Source organism: Mesocricetus auratus, unplaced genomic scaffold (genome assembly GCF_017639785.1).
Source record: "Mesocricetus auratus isolate SY011 unplaced genomic scaffold, BCM_Maur_2.0 Super-Scaffold_100015, whole genome shotgun sequence".
In the NCBI taxonomy this organism is placed as follows: domain Eukaryota; kingdom Metazoa; phylum Chordata; class Mammalia; order Rodentia; family Cricetidae; genus Mesocricetus; species Mesocricetus auratus.
In genome coordinates, this window is record NW_024429198.1 from 3,953,854 (window position 1) to 3,977,129 (window position 23,276).

Sequence of the window (23,276 nt, forward strand, 5' to 3'; positions counted from 1 at the left end):
GTTTTGCCTAGGTGAAGTGCAGGACCTGCTCTCCCTAGTGCCATAGGTGGTGAGGGACCAGGTCAGCTTTCCCTCCTGCCACAGGAGGGAGAGGTGGGTAAGAGGGCATCTTTCTCTTGCCCTCCCCAGCATATGGCAGACAAGATGAGGCTGGACCCGGACTTTCACGCCCTCCCATGCCCCTGCCAACAGGGTCAACTCTGTCATGCTGTCCGGATGAGGTGCAGGAGTAGCTTGCTTTCTTGGATGAGGAGCAGGACCAGTTCTCCCTAGTGTTGCAGCCAGTGAGGGACAGGGCCAACTCTGTGCAGCCCTGTCCTCTCAGCCTTCAGTGGTAACACAAGCCAAGGACATCAACACAAACCACAGCTGCCGCAGGGCCACAGGTGCAGACATGGCCCTTGGCCACAGCTCAGACATGAATAGCACCGTGGTTCTGGGTGGTAAGCAGGTCACCCATATCAGCCTGCAGGTCTCACTGCCTTCACCTCTTTAGATCTGCCTCTCTCCACGGGATATGAACCCCTCCCTCTCTCCCATACTCCACCAAATATTTGCTCACCGTAATAAAGCTGATTGGGCACCAAACAGGCCCATGTTTTCTCTTCTGGCCCAGGGCAGAGAGTCCCAGACTACTGTGTGGACCTTTGTCTACAGTTCAGTCTGGCTCTGTGCAGGTCCCTGTCTTCTCTTCTGGGTCAAAGTATGCAGCTTCAAACAAAAGTCCTTTATCTAGATATCTAGACTGGTGAGGTGAATCTTCTGAGAGAGCATACTGGTGTCCAACAGCCTGGCTAGACAGGCTCATGGGTGAATTCTTCCTGCCCCAGGTCTAGAGACCTGGGTCTGAGCTGTGCTGGTCCTCTGGATTCCAACAGACCTAGCTGGCTCTTACTTTCTTAATGTTTCTCTGTTTGGGGATTTTGTTTATTTGTTTATCTGTTTGTGTTTCTTAGTTCTTTGTATGTTCTAAACACTAATCTTTCATATATGTAAGTAGCTGGCAAAGATTTCCCCCCATTCTGTCTCTTCACTCACTTCGCGGTTCCCTTTGCTCTGTTTTCTGAGTCCCCCTAATCAGGTGCAGGTCTCATTTTCTGGGTTTTCTCAGGAAGTCCTTACCTATATCTGAAAGCAGAAATGCACTCCATATTTCCTCCAGCAGTTCCAGGTTATCTGCTCTTAGGTTGAGACCCTTGACCCATTTGGAGTTGAGTTGAGGGAAGAATGAGAGACTCCAATGTCATTTTCTGCACTCTGAAATCCAGTCTTACCAGGACCATTAGTTGAAGATGCTGTCTCTTCTGCAATGGGTAATGTTAGCATCTTTGTTAAAACTCAAGTAATTGTAATTTTATAAACATCTGGGTCCTCGATTCTAATCCATTGATCTATGTGTCTGCTTTTGTAGAATTACCAGGTTGTTCTTATTATATAACTCTGTAATATAACATGAAATCAGATATGGTGGTATATCCAGAAATATTCTTTTTGTTCAGCACTGCTTTGACTGTCCTTTCTCTTCTGTGCTTCCATATAAATTTTGGGGTTATATTTCTATATCTGTAAAGAATAGCCCTTGATGTTTAATTAGAATTGCATTGACTCTTTAGTTGCCTTTGGCAGGATGGCCATTTTCTCAATATTAATTTTTTCAATCCATGAACATGGGATGTCTTTACATCTTCAAGGGTCTTCCTCTGTTTCTCTCCTCAGTGTCTTTCATTTACTTGGTTAGGTTTATTCCAAGCTACCATGTTTTTAATGGCTATTGTGAATGGTATTATTCGTTGGACTTCTCTTTCAGTAATATTTGTGCAAATAAGATAAAGGAATCTTTCTATGCAAAGGCAGTCTTTCCCCAGACACAGAGCCCATATGACGCTGAGGGCTGTGAGGCCCTAAATGCCCAGTGCACTACTGTAGTATAAGGTCTATTCTGTCATCCATGGCTTTTTAACTAGATCCAGGCTGAGTGATAGTTATCTCAGTACCAATGCCTCTTCTGGGTTTGCCCTCCAAATCCCATGGGATGTTCATTGACTCTTCCTAATAGATGCAAATCTAGAAATGTTCAAACAAAATTTGCTATAAAATAGCTGTATTAGTCAGGGTTCTCTAGAGTCACAGAATTTATAGAATGAATCTCTCTCTGTTTGTGTATTTATATAAACATATACAGTCATACATGCATATATGTATATACACACACACACACACACACACACACACACACACACGGGGGGAATTTTTACAGACTGCTGCCCAACAATGGCTAGCTGTGAATGCAAAGCACAAGTGTCCAATAGTTGCTCAGTTCCATGAGGCTGGGTGTCTCAGCTGGTCTTCTGTATATGGTGGAACTATATAGTCTAATAAGAATTAGACTCCACTGCCAGTGAAATAATGGATGTGCTGACAAGACAAGGGCAAGCAAGCAAAAGATGAACACATCCCCTTCTTTCTTCCATTGCCTGTCCAGCAGAAGGTGTGTCTTCCAGTCTCAAGGTCTGGATTCAAGGTGTCGTGATTCAGCTTCAAGATCCAAATCAAAGGCATGTTGTCTTCTTGCCTCCAGACCACAAGATCACAAGTGTGTCATGTCCTCCATTTCTGGATTATACTTCATTCCAACTATAGTCAAAATGACAACCATGAATAGCCATCACAACAGCCAACATTGTTTTGATCCCAGATGTGATGGCAGGGAAAATGTGCCACTCAAATCTGTTTCCTGGAACATAATTGGCAGATGACTAGTTCGCCACCCCATTGTTATGCCTTTACCACACTTCTACCATGCACTCCCGTGAAGGAAGCTCCCATTTAGAAAACATATAACTGAAGGGTGGCCTATTGGCCTAGATAGAAATTACTGGAACTGTGCTGCAGCAAGAGAATCTTCTTGGCTGTCTCTGTTCTTTCTCTACCTTGCTCCAGGTGCAGATCTGGGACATAGTCTGAAGAGTTCCCGTCTTTCTTGCTTCTTCTCCCTTCACCTTACATATCGCACCCTGTCTTGGGATCTTCTCATCAGATCCAGAATACAGCACTAGGTCTGATGAAGAAGAGGCTAACCAGTTTGTTTAATTCAGACTTAGGAAAGAACCCAGAAGCAACTATAAAAAAAGAAAACGCAAGATGCGCTTTCTTCTGTAACTGATAAAAAAGTACTTAATAAATGTGGGCTAAGTACTGCATGAGTGAAAAATGCCCTGAAATAATATAATGCTCCCTAAATGGCTTGAATGCCAATTGGTTCATGGGGAAAGTCAGGGACTTAGGGATAGCTAACTATCTATAGAAGTGAACTGGGTTCCTTGTGATGTTTATTTTGTTCTTATTTTATGCCTCCCACTACTTTCTGTTTTCTTTCTCTTCCTTATAAAATTTCCTATGTGAGTACAGCACATTTCGGTCCTATCTGCTGCTTTCTCCCTCACTCTAACACCTCTATACTCCCCCTCCAATTCCTTACCTCTTTCATTATCTATACTTCCTACTGACTTCAATTAGTGTTACCCAGATTCTCGTATGTCTTCCCACTTTTTCACACTTACCAGCAAAGTCAAGGGAGGAAGCCCATGACTGCCATTGAATCATCAAACAACCTGGGGACACCAGTACCACAGTGTGGCACAGATACACTCCTAGCTGTTCCTTGTCCTCTAACACCTCCTGAGCAAGTCAAAGTCCTGCGAGGCAGTTGGATGTGGAGCTGGGTTCCTTTCCACTTGATGGGGCTGTGTTGACTTGGCCTGTCTGGAGACACTTCTCAGGAAGTTACATGGAGCTCAAAGCTGACCCAGGGGACTATTAGAGACAGCTGCCGTTCACCCCCAGCTAAGCTTTTCTATTTCCATCCTCTTGTAAACTCTCTTGGGTCTCTGCAGCCAAAAAAAACCTAAAGAATATGAAAGGTCATGCTGACTACATTTTTTTTAAGTTTTGATTTTCACATTTTCTAAGTTTTGCTATTCATTCCTGTATTTCTTTGTTATCAGCATCTCCATGGCTGTGGAGCTGAGGTCTTCCTGATGCTGAGGAAGCTGCCTCTCCCATAAGCAATTCCCAGAGACAGCAAGTGACTCCTCTGTGAGTACACTGTAGGCAACAATACATAGACTATATCCCAGAACCTACTCCTTTATAAGTCTTTATGGGTAATGCTCCATCCTACTATCCTGACTACCAAGGGCCAGGCACTAGGGAACTAGGGACCATCTCCAATGGCCAATACCAAATTTTCCCAGACTAATTTAATCTGCCTTGACCATTTCTTCCCAGACTGTAAGGCATTCAGACAGACAGACAGATGCACCCAGAAGCCCTTGTCTATGTGTTACCCTCATCCTCTCTGCTACTAGACTTACCCCCATGTTTTTTCATGTGTCCTTGGATGGAATGGTACAATCTTACTTCTTGGGAATTGTAACAAATCAACATCAGCTGCCGGTTGGACTGTTGGGCTTACCATACCAGAATAACAAAAATAAATGAATATGGGAGAGACTTCTATGTAGGCATATCTATAGTAACAATAGCAAGTCCCAAACTTCATGTTGGGTATTTGAACAGCCTATACGTGTTTATGTTTATATGTAAGCATTTGCTTGACTATTTGAAAGAATTTTAAAAGTGAGTGCATGCATGTGTGCATGAGTGCATGCTCGTGCACGTGTGTGTGTGTGTGTGTGTGTGTGTGTGTGTGTGTGTGTGTGTATGTGCAGATGCCTGTAGAAGAAGAGGGAGCTGGGTGTCCTGGAGCTATAAGTAATTACTGTGGGTTGTGAACCACCTAATGAAGGTACTGAGAACCAAACTCAGGTCGTCTGCAAGAGCAGCATAGGCTCTTAACCAGGAAGTCATCTCTCATGACTCCTCCCAGTCATTTTCATTCTATTGGTGACTGTCTTAATTTTAGACTCAAAACTTGGGCTTTTGTGACCAATAGCAACATCACAGAAGGAAGCATCCACTTTCTGTGAGGCTGAGCCTAGGGATTGGTGGCTGGAGTGCAGGCCAGAAAGCTCTAGACTGCTTCAAGGAACCCTCAGAGCACAACTAAAAACAGCAGCCACAGCCTCTGACTCCCCTTAAGTTCTTCCCTATGGGCCAGGCACCTTGTAGGTGATTTTTAATGCATCAACTCATTTAATCTCCATTCCAGAACTGAGGTTGAGGCCCAAGGAAGTAATGATTGTCTGTTCTATTTCACAGTCAATCTGAAGTTAGCAAGCTAGAAATCATTTGTCCTGCAATGTTAGAGCTGCAAACAGCCTTCAAACTCCACAGTTCCTCAGGTCACAGATGTAGTAACTACCTTTCTGTGTCCCTCTGTATTTCAAAGTTTTGCTGTTTTTTGAGCCCATATTCCATGTAAAGCAAATTTAGGTTGATTTTCTAGTATTGAGTTCTGACTCCTATGACCTCTAGCCTAGCAATGTCGTGTAAGGGAAGTGACACCTACTATAATAATCTCAACCCCCGTAATCCATCACACATCCTTCAAAAGCACTAAAAGGAAATGTGTGACAATAACCAAACATACCTAGTGTATATCACAGGGCTTGCCTAAATATTTCCCATTTATGCTATTTTGAGAACTGGCTCCCATCCCAGTTCCGACAACAGTGTTCAAGATTAAGTAAAAGAGCATGTGAGTATAGTAAATGAAAGTAGGATATCCCTCCCCAAAGGGATGTAGTTATGAGCTTACTCTCTTATGTGTGTGAGATCCCCTTTTTGAGCATTTAAGAAATATGGATTTTGCAGTTGTCTCACTTATTGGAAAAAAATGTGTGTTCTATTAGGTTTTTAGAGGACAATGGTATGTCAACTCTAATCAGCCTCCCTCCTCAAGATTCTGCAGAAGCCAGCCCCAGGAGCCCTCCTCAAACTACCTCTCCCATAGCCCCCGCCTTGAGCTTGGCACAAGCACAAACACTTTGCTGTTCTCTGCCCCTGTTGGAATAATAAGGCAAGGGTCCTAGACAGTAACAGTCACCACAGAACTGTCTCGGTGCCAGCTCAAGGGGCACTAGGAGCTCAGCTCCTGGCCACAGTCCCACTGTTTTCTTGGACTGAAACCCTTCATGGCACAGCTCCATCTATGGGCGTGGCCCATCTTGAGAACAAACCCATCAGCTGATGACAACCTGATGCAGCCGTTGGGCTGGGATGTTCTGAGCAAAATGATAATCAAATCTGAATGAATTGGATGAACCATCTTTGTTCCCATCCTGCATGCTTCCTCACCAAAGGAAGAAAGCTTGGGACATGATACTTTCCATGATGGAACAGCTGGCTTACATCTATGAAATTGCAGTTTTAAATTAATACATTTTATATTTGCCCCATAAATTAAGAAAAACAACAATGCATTGAAGAACTGGAAAGAAGGTTTGGAGTTCTTTTAAATTGTGTCCAAGGTTCTCGAGTCTAATTTTGGAGACGGTGGGAATCTCAGACTACAGTATACATCAAGCAAACTCATTGAATTCTTAGTTGTATTTGTGTCTTGGATTCTACCAATTAGAATCATTTCTTCTAACGTTTCAAACATGGTTTTGAGTTTTATTTCAATCTGCAAACGTTCCAAAACCCCATAAGTAGAGGACTATGTTTTATCTTTATTGAATGTCCTCTCGCAGTTGTGGGGTGACTGAATCAGCTCTTTCCTGTAGTCACTCACTACATTATTTTGTCCACTTATTAATTAGGCTAAGACTGTAGTGATGTGCCTTGGTCAGCCCCACTCTCCTTCCCAAACTATCATCTGTCTCCAGAAGATGAGAGAAAGCACTGAGGTAAACATGCAGGCTATGACTCAAGCTTCATAGATTGTGTGTATTCAGAAATCATGATGGACACTCCCTACAGCAGTGGTCTGGCAAGACAAACCAAGTCAGGGATAGGCAGAACTCTGATGTTCAGCTACATACTTGGTTCTCAACTCCATCTGTGGGGGCAACACTGAACAACGAGGACTTTCCTTTGGGAAATGTGTTTACAGCTTGCTTGTTTCATTTTTTTCAAATTATACAAACGTGGCCAAAAGTTGAACCCACATTGTGTAGAGTAGACCAGGAGGAACTAGCTGTCTTAACTGAGAAGTATATGCCAGACCCCAAATCCTCATTCCTATCTGCCTCCACCCTGAGAAAGAGGTGGGGAGTAGCTCAATTGATTTGGCAACCACTCTTCATGCATTTTTGGAAGGGAATATGAAACATGATATATGTGGAAATTGTGTGTGTGTGTGTGTGTGTGTGTGTTTGTGTGTGTGTTGAGATTCACCCCTCTCCCTCTTAAATGATTTTTCTATGTTTGAGATTTCCAAAATACACTGGGATAGGAGAATACAAATCATCCTGAATCTGTTTATGTACTTGGTCCTAGAATTCTTCTACAAATTGGAGTTCCAAAGCATGTCTCTAACTAACAAATTGAAAGAAAGGAAGGAAGGGAGGAAGGAAGGAAGGAAGGAAGGAAGGGAGGGAAGAAGGGAGGAAAGGAGGGAGGGAGGGAAGGAGGGAGGGAGGGGAGGGGGAGAGAGAGAGGAGAGAGAGAGAAAAGAAAGAAAGGAAGGAAGACAGACAGAGAGACAGAAAGAAAGAAAGAAAGAAAGAAAGAAAGAAAGAAAGAAAGAAAGAAAGAAAGAAAGAAAGAAAGAAAGAAAGAAAGAAAGAAAGAAAGAAAGAAAGAAAGAAAATCTTATTCTGCCAATGATATTTGAAGCCACAAAGCAGTTTGGGAGGTCAACCTTGAAAGAGGAATGTCCTCCCTCATACTCAGTGTCGCAAGTGTTCAGATAAGGGCATGGTGAATGAACACAAGGAAAGCTTGTTTACCTCCGATGAGGAGTTGGAGGGAAGGAAATAAAGCTGCGATCTGGACGAAGACAGGATTAGCAGGAGCCTGACTCCTTTGATGGAAGGGCTTAACTAACAGCACAAGGAATTGAGAGCCTATCCCGGGAGGAGCTTGCTGGCTCGCCAATGTCCTCACAGTGTTTTGCCAGATGGAGTTGCCCAGCATGCCACTCTAAACACTTCATTTAGTGTGATGTTGCTTTTGTAAATTTGGGGTTTTGTTGCTGGGCTGTCACTCATTTTAGATCATAGAATTTATAGATTTTTGTATCTTTTCTTTATTACCCAAATAATGTGCTGCAAAAAAGGAAGATGATGATAAACAACATGGAAAAGTGATGATTTTAATTGTAGTCCCTGGAGTTTGCTACTGCTTAACTAAACAATATCAGAAAGGCAATGATTTGTAATGGTAGCCCCTGGGAGTCAGTTACTCCTGGGACTATGTTTTCAGACATTCATCTCTGGAAGACTGGGTATGGGTGACCCAATCTTCTCCAGTCATAAAATGTAGCTACTAAGAATGAAAGCACCTGATGTACCAGCATTGGCCTTGGCTTGGGTGTTTCCTTTAAGTCTCTTGGCTTCCATCTCTGATGTTGGCCTTGGTAAGAGCAATTGGTGAATGGCAGCTTCATCCCTATCTGGCCACCTTAAACTTGCTTAGCAATTGTGTGAGTGGAAGAGACCACTAGATCTAATTAACAATAGTGTCTGTACCATGAACCAGATGCAGTCAGATCTCCAGAGATCTCTGAATAATAGCATACAAGTATATATAAGCATTATATATATAATTTAGAGTAAAATTAATCTTGAAAAGGTCTAACATACAAATATTGTAAGTATATATGTGAGAGTAAAATGCTAAAATAGCTAGAAATTATTTTTTAATTGTTAATTTTATGTATTAAAATGTTTTTATAAACTTTCAAAAGATTAAATTAAGTTTGCCAATATTAAACTATTAAGATATTAATAAATAATAAAGTAGCTAGATAATTTATGATCATATCCTTTTCAAACCAAAGTACATTTATAATAATTTACATAATAGAGCAGACTTTAATTCACCTATCTGATTCTAGTTGACTATGAATTGTTAAAGAAAAAGTTGTTTTTGAATTTTTTTCCTTTTTTGAAAGTGAAATTAAATTATCATGCAAACTATCACATTAAATCTTGCAAAAAGAAAAATAGTTCCTAAATCATAGACCATCTTATCCATAGTCACAATATTTTAGCCAGAAATGGTAAGAAATTTAGAGTGTGCATTTTTGCACTGCCTTAATTTTCAAATAACCAGTGGCAAGAAAACACTCAACAATGACAAGTCTCAACAACCTTTGACATTATAGAGGCTATCATTTAAAATAAAAGCAATCATCTTTTTGTAAAAAATAAAGTAATATGGTTTCACAAGGCTGCTGTGAGGAATACATGCAATAATGTACGTAAAGCACTTAGCATTATATATGAGTTACTTTTGTGTCACTTTAAATAAATACCAGATATAAACAATCCACAGGAGGAATGATTTGTCTTGGATCCTAGATACAGAGAATTCAGTTTGTGGTTGCTTGACCCTGAGAAAATTATCATGACAGAGAAAGCAAATGACAGAGAAGCTTCTTGACTTCAGAAAGGACAGAAAGTAGAGAGTGAATCAGAAAAGGGCCCAGAAACAAGGATCACCCCAAAAACCTACCCCTATAATCCACTCCATCAACAGACCCCACATCCTAAGTTTCAGTACCTCCCACAATAGTGTTACCAAGAGAAGCCAAACACTCAGTACGTGAGCCTGTGGGAGATATTACACATTCAAATCAGATAATATGGTAAACGTAATCCTCAACTGGCTATTGGTCATGATGTTTATTATTACCTTTATACTATCATAAGCCCACCACTGAACAAACAAATATATATTGTCTTCAGAAAACAAGGAAAATAATGGAAAAGGAGGACAAAGGTACTTTTCTAGTAAAATTATAAATGTTTACATGTTTTCTGTTTTCCATTGTATAATTTTGGTTTTTTTATCAAAAAAATCAGGTGTTCATAGGTATATGGATTTATGCCAAGTGTTCTATTTTATTTCATTGATCCACATGCCTGTTTTTATGCCAATACCAAGCTGTTTTTATATAGTATAGAGCTATATACTATATAATACAGCTTGAGGTCAGGGATGGTGATACCTCTGGAAGCTCCTTTATCCTGTTTTTTTTCCCCCTGTGAGTTGAGTATTGTTATTCTGAGGTCTGTGAAGAATTGTATTGTGATTTTGATGAGGACTGCATTGAATCTGTAGATTGTTTTTGGTTGATCCTACCTATCCATGAACATGGGGAATCTTTATGTTTTCTGATAGTTTCTTCAATTTCTTTCTTCAAAGACTTAAAATTTTTGTCATACAGATATTTTCTTTGTTTGGTTAGAGTTACATCAAGATATATTATTTGTGGCTATTGTAAAAGGTATTGTTTCTATGATTTCTTTCTCAGCCCATCTATCATTTGTATAAAGAAGGGTTACTGATTTAATTTTGAAGTAATCTTGTATCCTGCCACATTACCGCAGGTGTTTATCAGCTGTAGGAGTTCCCTGGTGAGAATTTTTGGGGTCATCTGCAAATAGTGAAAGTTTGACAACTTTTTCCTTTCCAATTTGTATCCCCTTGATGTCCTTTTGTTGTCTTACTGCTCTAGCTAGAACTTCAAATCCTATATTGAATAGATATGGGGAGAGTGGACAGCCTTGTGTTGTTTCTTATTTTAGTGGAATCACAGATAAGGAGATCTACAGCCAAGCACTGGCCAAGTTCCAAGAGTCCTCCTGAAGAAAGGGAGGGAGGAGGAATCATATGAGGGAGGATCAAAGTCATAACAGGGGGAACCCACAGAGACAGCTGACCTGAGCTTATGACAGCACATGGACAGTCACCAGCAGCTAGGGAATCTGCATAGGACTAACCTCTGCATGTGTGTGACAGTTGTGTAGTTTCGTCTATTTGTAAAGCTCCTAGCAGTGAGATTAAGACCTGTTCCTGGCACTTAGCTGGCTTTTGGGAACCTGTTCCTCATGCTGGATTACCCTGTCCAGCCTTGATGCAAGGGGGTAAGGGGACTCGGTTCTATCACAACTTGGTGTGTCATGCTTTATTCAAGCCCACAGGAGGCCTGCCCCTTTCTGAATGGAAATAGAGGACAGTGGACAGGGAGGGGTAAGTCAGAGTTGGGGGAACAAGGAAGGGGACAGGAGAAGAAGAGGGAGAACTGGGGTCGGTATATAAAATAAGTAAAAAATGTTAAATAAACTTAAAAAATAAATGCTTGCATGGTAATAGATAATTAATAGCATGTAATATAGTGTCATTTTAGGGTTTGTTTGCTTCTTTGCTTGTTTTGGAACCAAGGTCTCACTACATAGCCCAGACTGGTCTTGAACTCTTTTCCTCTGCCTCCCAAATACTGGAATGAGAGGCATGGGCACCATACACAGGCTTCTCAAAAAAGTTGGATTAGTGAGGAATAAGAATCCATGCTATCTTCAGTCTGTATAAGACTGGAGCTTTCACTCAAATAAACATTGGAATAAAGGCTTCACTCTGAATTAATGAAGAGGCTAGTTTCTCATTCAAGTTTTCTCATATTTCTTTTTCTTGTGATAACTGCATGTTTATATCCATGTTAGAAAAGGGGGGATACTTTAAAATTAGCAGTCCATCCAAGCAATAATTTGATTTTGTGATATCTATGTTCTTTGAAAATATATCCTACCACAGCACAATTATTCTCTTTAATAACATATATAACACACATTCACATATGAGCATGCATGTGCATGCAAAACACTCAAACCACGAGCAGTCATTTCTTGACATTTTAAACTATCCTTGACAGGCTCAGTTCCAACTAATTATATTGAAATGTCAATAAATTAAGTATTAAAGACACAATCTGGTCTTTTTGAACTTAGTTACTTACTCTTTTAAAAAGTAAAGATGTGACAAGGAGCAGTAGAATGCTCCCTTCCCTCTACCAGACGGTCTGATTATCTCTTCTCACTTAAACTCAAGTAACATTGTTCATCATTTGTGTAAAAATAAGTAAAGTGTAATAAAGCAAAAATTACAAAATGAGATAGCAGAGAATTTAACTTGCATGGTAATAGTGTGGTTGTGTGTAGTGGCATCTTGCCTTGACAGTGAAATTGTAGTAGTAGCCACACCCTTTGGGCGTGGTTTCAGGTGCAGGCATGACCCATTAAGGTAGAGGAGGTCCTAACTCCTGCTGTCTTGGATCCAGAGAGCAGAGAGCATCAGAGGGGCAGAGACTGCATCTTCTGGAGCAGGAAGACCAAGGCGGTTATTTACTTTTATCTGTGTAAGTTCTTCCCTAGTAAGCACCTATTTATCATTTAGCTTAGGTCTGGTGAACTCATTTAAACCTCCGCCTTCACTTATGTATAATCTATTCCATGAGGTTTTACATTTTAGGTCATTTAGACATTTGTGACTCTCTCAACCCTGAGTCATCTTGGGGATGCCAGTAGCATTTGAGATGTTGTGCCAAAGAATTATCAAGAACCTAAACATCAAAATTACTCCCATGTGAATGTGAAACTCAATCTTCTTGACTTTTGAAGGAGAGATGATTCCCTTAGAATTCCACCATTTTCAATACCAGTAATTGCACACTGAATCAAAAGACTGATGAAGAATGGAAATGGATGTCTGGAGATAATTTAAGAATAGCTTAGGTAACTAGACCCAGTCTTTGAAGAAGTCTCTAGGAGAGGTCTCAAATGATCTTGAGTCTTGACCACAATTCCTTGGACACCACCACAGGAAAAAAAACACAATTTATGTTTACATGGCATCTGAGGAGTCAGCTTGACGTGATTTTTACAGCCATTTTCACAAGTGATTTAAGCCACTAATTAATTGGGAAATGTTCAGTCCCCATCCAGTTCAGTTATCTAGGGCAAGGAAAGTAAACATGTCAACGCAATCAGCATAGGAAGTGTCAGAGACATCCTCTATGGCTTTGTGGAACATATTTATTTGCTGTAATGTAAATGACACACTTGCCATAGTCAACTTGGAGGTAAAAAATAAGTTTATTTCCTACTTGGTCTATGGTCCTAGGTTTTCAAGCTGATTTAAGACAGGGCTATGAAGTCCAAAGGCCTTTTTTAAGGGCTTTAGAAAATAAAACAAGTAGATCAACGTGCAGATTAAAAATAGACAGTTATATAATGGATGGATGGATAGATGATGGATGGATGGAGATAGACAGACAAAGAGACAATACACACAAGTGTCATCTAAAGATTAGGCATGGGAGGTTAAATGATACAGAAAACAATTTAGTTTTTTCTTCCCCCATTGGAGCTTCTACTCTAATGATAGAGACGACAATAGGTACCTAATCTCACAAATAATACTTAAGTTACCATTAAATCAAGTGCCTTAAAGATAGAGAAAAATATGAGGAAGCAAAACAGTCGGAGTGGTTGGGAAAGGCTTCTCCAAGAAGTGGTGGTTGCGGTGTAGTTGGAAAGGTTCTAACGAGTGAGGAGAAGGCATGAGATGGTAAGGAGAGAGAGGAGTCCACAGGAAGATGATATGGCAGGAGGAGGCAAAGAGGGTAGGATGGAAAAGAAAGCTAGCAGAAGGCTGAAGAGCAGGGGCCAAGTGTGCAAGGCAGAGCTAAGAACACGCACCTGCTGTGTCTTGTCTGCACCTTCTCAACAGTGCACCACAGGAAGGGATCGGGAGTGTCTAAAGAGGGGTGTGACAAGGTTAGAGTTACGATTTCGTTACCACCAGCCTGTATGAGTGTGGGGACTCAACCGGAAGGACCACCCAGGGACAAGAGGGGAAGCAAAATATCCAGAGAAAGCGACTGTTCTTCTCTGGTACTGATGCAGCATGGGGTCAAGATGCTGTCAGTGGAGACAGGTCACAGGAAAACCAGCAGGAATTGAATCGGGTTTAAAGAAAGAAAGAGGCAGGTCAGGCTTGTACATGAAAGTCCACTTCTTTGGATTGTGGCATGGAAGGGGCAAAACAACAACACTTCAAATGCCAAATGCTGCTCATGACTCAGGCAAGTGGTATTCAGAGTCAGGATCCAGAATTCTGAATACTCTATGGTGTTCAGAGGCCTCACACAGGACTTTCAGAATTAATCTATAACAAAACTCTTGGAAACTAGAAAATAAAAAACTGCGGAGCTCTATATTTGATTAAGACATAGACATAAGGGTGATCACCTTCATTATAACAGGAGAAAATAATAGAGAAGCTAAAAACGTACATTTTTCTTTAAAGCACTACATACATACACACACACCTAAATAAAGCAACCATGGAGATAAACACAACAAAGAAGAGGGTAAAGGGACAACTGTTTTCATACTCGGGGCAACTTGCCTAGCATGTGCTAGGTAGACAATCAGCCCCTAAACGTGAATAAAAGTTTGTTGGGATGCAGAAAAAAAATCAGCTGACCTTTTAACAGCAGTGCAGACTCCATAAAATATTGGAGTCTGGAAGAGTCCCAAACACAAAAATAAATTTCTCAGAACAATTCTCTACCCCGGGAAATTCGCCAACTCAGCAGCAGTTGGGGCAGTGCTAGAAAGCAGGGAGCTGTCTGTTGCTTCTCATCCTTCACACTAACCAAGTCCCCGAGCATTTCCCAGCGCTATCTCAAGAAAAATCTAAGAAAGCTGCCACTGATTATTCTCTAGTTCAAAACTTCAACAGACCAAAAAGATGAGCGCTGCACACCACCAGCAAGAAATTTAGGGTAAGTCCAAAAGGACAAGGGCAGTCACCATCACCTCACCGGCAAGAAGGAAATTGAGACTAACTAAAGTTGCATCTTGTTACCGGCTCGACTAGACTGTCTAGGTAGGCTCTCAGAAAAATTCTGCCTCCTAGACAGTGGTCACAAAGGCCTTTAGTCCCAGCACTTGGAGGCAGAGGCAGGAGGATCTCTGTGAGTTCCAGGCCAACTTGGTCTACAAAGCAAGTTCCAAGACAGCCAAGGCTACACAGAGAAACACTAACTCAAGAACAAAAACAAAACAAATCAACAAACAAAATAAAAATCTGCTTCCTAAGTTTTTTTTTTGGGGGGGAACATAACAAAAAATCTACCATATTGGTTTAATGTCTACTGGTCACTTGGTAGAAATGTCTAAAATACTATGAAAATGAGAACTCTGAGACACACAAAGAAGAATGGAAATGTAACCTATAACCAAATAAAGTAAACAGTCAGTAGAGACAGACCCCTCAATGACAGAGGTTGGAATCAAGAAGACATCCCTATACTGCTTAAATATGCTAAAGGTTTAGGAGATATGACTGAACAGAGAAACAGAGAGGAATTTTATCAGAAAAAAATAAAGTTCTAACGAAAATGTAGAACAGAAAAACATCATGTCTGAAACAACAACAAAAATATGGAAAAAAATAATCTGAGTAGACTGAAATAAAGGGAAGACCAAGAATACAAGGATAAATCAATACAAAACAGTCATTTTGAAGTACAGAAAGAAAAAAGGGGTTCAAAGTGCAAAATATACCATCAGGGACACTTGAGTTAATAGAAAATAATGTCCCATATACAGAGAATTATATATGTGTAATTGTAACCACCACTGCATTTTCTCCAAAGTCTAATCTATTAGAAGTCAATTATAAAACAATAGCCTCAAAGACATATGACATTAGGCAGTAAGCCTCACACTTCTAAAGAGACATTAGGTTAAAGAAGAAGTGACAGTAAACTTTCTTAAAGGTCTAACCATTTATTTGTTACTTTAGAGACTTGTTTTTGACTGGACTTTGTAGAAGCTCTCAGCGAGGACAGTCTATGTCTCTTGGCAATTTGTTCCTGGTGTTTTTCTATGGCTTCCTTCATCTCCTGGCCTAAGGTTTAGCATATTCTGTAGCATCTTCCTTGGTTTTCTTAGTGGGTTGTTTCTTTAGAGCAATGTGTTGGCACTTGTTTTGAAGGACACATGGAATAACAAGACACTGAATCTCGGCTGCCTTGGTCCTGGACTTCTTAACTTCTTTGTTTAAGGACTGTCTGACAACATATTGATTGATATTATCTTTTTTAGAGAGGTTGAAAAGCATTTAATAAAACAATAACCAAGTTGAGAACACTCAGATTGGTGCACACAATGCCTCCAAGGAACAGACTTGCATTTCCTCTCTCCAGCTCTTGTTCTGTAACAAGAATGCCCCTTATTCAAGAGAAGGCACACTCTGCTAAGGGTCAAGACATTTGCTTCATGGGAAAAACCTTGCTTGTCATTCCCGTCACTGACTGGGACCACACAACCCTTACACTCTTCACTCAGAGCATCTGCAGCTACTCCTGTGGCCATGCACATCTCATAGAAAGCATGAAATTTGCACTCATCATCCATTTCAGTGAATTTCTGACAGTTGGTGGCTGGGAGGGAGACGGTCCCCTTAATCTTGGCATGGCCAACTGCCTAGGAGGTGTCTCAAAAAAGATCAAGAAGTGAGAATAAACTTAATAAAATATTTTGTTCTGAGTAGCAATGAAACCACAATGTATCAAAACATGTGGATGTATTTGAACCAGCATTTAAAGCAAAAGTGACAGCTTCCAATGTTTATAACAGAGTATAAGAATGTGCAAAGCCATGTTGGGTATTGGTAGCACACATCTTTAATCCCAGCACCCGGGAGGCAGAGGCAGATGGACCTCTATGAGTTCAAGACCAATCTGGTCTCCAGAGAGAGTTCTAGGACAGGCTCCAAAGCAACACAGAGAAACCCTGTCTCCAAAAACAAACAAAAAAGAATGTGCAAAGCCAAGAATAAAAAAATAAGAATAAAGCCTAAAGATTGAATAAGACAAAACAAAGCTTCTTGCAAACAGTGTAACTGCATTGCATAGCAAATCCAAAGTAAACACCAAAGCAATGGACAGAACTACCAGCAGGCAATGAATGAAATACAATGGTAATTTTAAAAATTAAACTTGTGCTTCTATATTCTATACCAACAACAGACAGATGAGAGAGAGACAGAGACACACAGACCGAGAGAAGAAGAAAAAAATTAAGTAACATCTACAACAGCATCAAAACATATCAAATACCTAAAGGTACTGTTTTAATCTATGTATAAACTATTCCTGTAACTACAAAATCAATGGAGAGAAAAGATTTAAAACCCTGAAACAAACAGAGAGACATACAAATAGAGAGTTATTTTATGTGTCAAAAAGGAGGATTCATTATTGCTGAGGTATATTTTTATACAAATTAGTATAAAGATTAAGCATATTTCATCAGAATCCTAGAATATTTCTTTAGAAATTTTAAGGCTTGTAAAAGCTGAGTTAAAAGAGTGGGTCAACACGAGGAAAAGCAAATAGATCAATAAATAAAGAGTCTATAAAAGACCAGCAAACCTATATCAATTGATTCAATGAGTTGGTAACAGGAGTGATATGACAACAAATGTTTTTAGAAAAATTAACATCAGTATAGGAAGGAAAGAAAACTGTTGGTCTCCTACTCTACAGCATTCAAAAATTATTTGAGGATGGTTATGAATCTAATTTTGAAGTTTTAGTAAGGGGAAAAAAGTATATTTTCATGACTGGAGAGTGAAGGACTTTTGTCGGAATACAGAAAACAAGAGTAAAAAGCGACAGTCAACTTTGGCAAGATTAAAGGCTTCTACAAACCATTGGGAAGGTGAAATAAAGGCAAGTTGTGACTGTGAGATAATGCTTATGACATATATTCATGAAGAGAGATTTATTTCCAGAACATATAAAGCTCTATAAATCAATACTTTAAAAAATTAACCCAGATACAAAGGGGGAAGTGTTTTGAACAGGTATTTCCCAAGGAAACTGTTACGAATTCCCAACAGACACACAAAAAAGATGATTAACACTAGGTTATTGGAGAAATGCACATTAAAACCATAGTGAAGCAATGCCATCTGTCACACCGAATGATGACAAGAGTGTAGAACAACTGAAACTATCAAATATTATTGATAAGACGGTGGAAAGACAGCACCCCTTTGGAAAATCTTTGCAAGTTTTTATATGAATTCTATTTTGTGACAACTCACTCCTAGGAACTATGCTTCAGCTATAAAATGCTCTGTGTATAAATATTCATAGCAGCTTTATTTGAAATAGCTCGAAGCTACTTTTAAAGTGAAGCTATACTTGAAAAAATAAGTCAGTTGTGAAATTTTCATAGATTGATTTCTAGTCACCCATAAAGATGGTAACGGTAGACACAAGAATGGGAATAGATACTGACTGACAAGCTCAGCCAAAAAAACGGACGTTCTATTGACATTCTTTAAGAATCACAAGGTGATGGAAATTAAAAAGTTTCCTCCCTAGGGATGAAGCAATGGATGGCACAGGGGTGTTCCAGTGTTTTGGCTTCTTTGGACCACATTGGATGAGGAAGCATTGTCTTGTGTCACACATTAGATACATAGAAGTTCTATCAAGCACCTTTCTAAAGCATGAAATCTATCAGTAACACAATGCATCCACACATTTTTCAAAGCCATTGAACTATAAATTTAAATCTATACATTTTGATGTTAGTAAATAATATCTCAATAAAATGTGTGTGTGTGTGTGTGTGCGTGCATGCATCCCCTCAGATAAAGAAGTACATTTCAGTCCATGAAAAATACACATTAAATTGTAGATTCTATTCTCAATCCAGAATATTAAATGTATTATAAAAACATAGTCTCACAATACAAAGGAATAATAACACAAAATTAAGGGAACTAGAGACGTTTTACATACACACACACACAATGTAAACATACATACACACACAGAGACTCATACACACACACTAACATAAATGAAAATGCATAGATATACACACAAACACACACACATGCATATTTCACATTTAAACATTCAAATGATGGAAATATAACCAATTAATATAAGAATGCATGAATTTTTTTGTAAGTGCGCCTTATTTTCTTTATTCCATTTTTCTGTTGAGGGACATCTACAGTGCTTCCAGATTCTGGCTATTATGGATAGAGCAGCAATAAACATTACTGAGCAAATGTCCTTATGGTTAGATGGATCCTCCTTTGGGGATATGCCCAAGAGTGGTATTAATGATAAGTCAACTATCAGTTTTCTGACAAACTGCCATATTGATTTTCATAGTGGCTATATAATTTTCTACTAGCTCTAGCAATGGAGGAGTGTTCCCTTTATTCCACATACTTGACAGCATAAGCTGTCACTTATGTTATTGATCTTAGCCATTTAGAAAGGTGTAAAATGGAATCTCAATGTACTTTCTAACTTGCATTTCCCTTATGGCTAAGAGAACTTAAGGCATTTTTCTCTGAAAGAAAAGACTAAATACTTGCTTCTTCCTTCTGCCTTTATTCAAGCTGAGTTCCACTAAATACTGCACAGTGATGAATCAAAGTGCATGTGGGCTTGATTAATGTGTCAGTTGATTTGGTTCCTGGTAAGTCAGTCTTCCTTCTTTCAGAAGTCTTCATATCTAGGTGTCTTCACACACAAAGACAGAGGGAACCCCAATGTCTCTTCTTCTACAAGTAATAACACTTATTACTTACAGAGTCATCTAAATGAAACACTTTCCAAAGGATTTATATCCAAATGCTATCAAAGTGTGTTTCAGACCTCAACAGATGAATATAAAGGAACATGGATATTCCAGTCTGAACATGCCCATTGGTATTACTATCTCTGGCTTGGATGAAATTAATAAGAATGCATGAATGTAGTTGCTTAAAAATAGCAAGCATTCTCTCCTTAGCTCTGTGACCCTTATTATCCCTATTATTTCACAGAGTTTTCACATCAGAAAGTGCCAGCAAGCAAGCAGTTATCACATCTCTGTGACCTGGATTGGTATAAAGTAGCAGGAAGCACAGAGTTCATCAGTCTAGAGAGAATGCAGGCTTTGTCTGCAGGCACTCAAATCTAAAATGCTTTTAACCACAGGCCTGGCCAATCCAGCATGTCTGAGGTTGGCTGGGCCTGCAGGCCACCACTTTCAGGTCCTCCTTCAACACTCTTCCTTGAACACAGTTTCAGGTCCCTCATCTTCCCCTGGAAGTATCCAGTTTGTTAGTGTCCCTCTTAAAGTTCCCTTAGTGGGCCAGCAATCACAGTCTAAGGGGCCAGCACACAAGGGACACTTGCTACCTTCTTCGTCAAATGACTCTCTAAGCAACCTGTAAGGCCTGAGGCCTCTCAGTAGATGTCAAATTGTTGTTGAACCCAAGGGAATCTGCAGTCAATATGTCTTCTTTTCTCCATGAGCTGCTGACAAGCCACTTAATTATAATAATAGTTAAGAAACATCTTACACAAAGATTTCTGGCCTTGGAAAAGCCCAGAACATACATTTATTTGGTGCAAGTCTTGACAGGAACAGGGTTCCCTATTTACTAGGGTCTCCCACAGGCAGATGAAGCCCAGAAAATCAATTCAAGCACCAAGGAATGATCCAAGCAGTCGCCCTCTTGACCACAATCAAAATATAAACTGACCCTAGCCCTGGACACACGTTAGAATGATCTCCAGCCTCATCCCTGCATACTCAGACTATCAGCAGGCTCTCCAGGGAACATCTCATTTTTACAGACCCAGCTTGGGGATCATTGTCTTGAACAACTATACCAACATCACTCACAAATTCTGGAAACTCTGTAATGAAGCTACTTAAATGACAAATGTACCTCAAAGTTTCAGAGTCACACATCTAGATCAGGTTTGACAAACCTTTTATGAAAAGTTCACCAAATAGAGGAAATCACATGGCTACTCAATAATAGTTTAAAATGTAGTCATTTGTTGTGAGCTGAACTATGTCACTCAGAGAAGATGTAGACATACTAATCCTCTGTAACTAAGACTGTGGTCTCTAGAGGGGGGAACTTTTCTCCATCCTGCTGGTCTCAGTGTACCAGTTTTCTTTCTGCCCACTGGGATCTCGCCACTTATGAAATAGCCATTTTGAGGCTTAGTATCAGTTACACTTGTTTAGCCAATGGCTTAGGCTTCTTGTTGTTGTCTTTCTCTTATGAATTAACCCATTTCTAATAATCTGTGTATTGCCTTGAGGCTGTGGCTTACTAATGATGCTCAGGCCTGTTACTCCTTCAGTGACTACATAGCATCTCCTCAACCCATATTCCTTCTCTCTCTACCTTTGTTTGAAATTCCTGCCTAGGTTTAGTCTGCCTGGCCATTGGATGAAACAACTTTATTCTTCAACCAACAAAAGCAACACATATTTACAACATACAGAAGGACATCCCACATCATCCGTATTATTCTGTTGTGTAAACCACAAACTCTGTGGTACTTTTCTATGGCAGCCCCAGAAAACCAATTATATACACTACTTATAAATGTGTATTTGATAAATATGTATCTTAGATCAATAACCACATATACATGTATGCACACACACACACACACACACACACACTAACTGAAACTTTGCATATCCAGATAACACATATTTGTTTTCTCATTGTTGGTGAGGTGGTTAGTGTTGCTCAAAAACATGAAAGAATCTAGAATCACTTATGGGATTGGCTTCTGCTTATGTCCATGGAAGACTGTCATGATTAAGTTAATTGAGGTCTGCTGTGGGTGTAACCATTCCCTGGATGGGATTCTGGACTGTATAAGTGGAAATAGGGAACTGATTAGCTCCATTTCTTATTCTCTGCTTCTGATCATAGATACAATGTGAATAGATGTTTCAAGTTCCCACCGCCTTGACTTCCCCACCATGATGGACTGTCCCCTTGGTCTGTCATCTAGAATAAGCCTCTTTTCTCTTAAGGTGCCTTTGCGGGGGTATTTTATCACAGTACATATATTAGGGCCTCTGTAGAATTCTGCTGGCACAGGCAGGTGGCTCCTTCAGATCAGTACAGTGCAGAGGTAGCAGTGTTGATGGTATTCAGCCACTCCTCTCCTTCTAAGAAACAGACACAGCTGATGAGCATCCTGCTTCTAGCTTCCTGAGCATATGGTACTACCTCTGTTCCTCTGATACCCAAACTTAACCACATAGCCTCTTACTAGAAGACTGTCATTAGCTAACTCACCTCTGTTGCATGCAACCCCAAGCTCCAATAATGTCAACACAGCACAGGAAGACTGGACACACCTGGAGAGCTTCTGCAAACTTTGTTCTCCTAGACCCCACACCTCAGACTCCAACATGCTCACTTGAGAATTATAGGTTCTACACAATAGAAAACCAACCATTGCCCTATTTAAACAAAGACTTTCAATGATCTATATACAAAAATACATTAACTTATTGATATAACCCATGGCCTGTACTTAAAATGAATAGATTTGATAAAACTGGACTTAGACAGTAACAAATCTGAACTAGAAGTATAGCTAGCTCAGTGGAGGAATGTTTGTTTTGCCAGGTTCAAATCCCAGCACCATAAGAAAAACCTGGTTAAAAAGTGAAAAATCAATAAAAAAATCTTCTGATCCTATATGCTGCTATATTGAATTTAACTTTGTTTTCCTAAACTAAACAAATCCTTTCCATCGTGTCATCTCGATGACACTTGCCTCAAGTGCTGGGTTTTGTCTCTGAGTTTTTCAGGTGGTTTTAATAGGGCTCCCAGGTTGGCTTCCACAGACGTGTACAAGTACCAACATATCTGTTACTAATCCAGTTTCACCTCAGGAAGCACTCTCTATTGGGTAGAAAGACTTGGTTCCAAAGCCCAGTCTAGTCCCCTCCAGCCTAAACTCTTCTGCCCCTGGATGAGTCCCAGAGTGTAGCTGCCCAGACTGCACAGGGCAGTTGGGCTGAGCGCAGTGGTTAAGCAGTCCAAGACGCACAGCCGAGGAAAAACAAAGCTGCTTCCTCTGCCGGAGTCCTGACAGCAACCTTAATGTGGAAAAATGCACTTGTGGCAATTCTTCCATCCTTTGTTGAACTTAGCTGGAAACAGCTCTGCCAAGTGCAGAAAGGCTGGCCCTGGGCAGCATGGGCCACATATTTCCACAGTCTACTCCAGCATAAACAGACCACACTTGTTACTCTGTGGAGAGCCAGGAACTTCCCTGCACGAGGAAGACAAGGGCAGCATCTAGAGAAATGGCAAAGGTGACACTTCTACCCATTTTCCTCTTCTCCTAACCCTTTAGCAACACACCTCCCTCTGCCTAGAGTGCAGGGCTCTCAAAGTCCTCTGTGGCTTTGGGCATCCCGTCCTAGAATATAGTGTTTGACAATGAGCTCCAGGCGCTGATGTTCCAATTCCTTGAGGAGTCCTGGGTTTTCAGG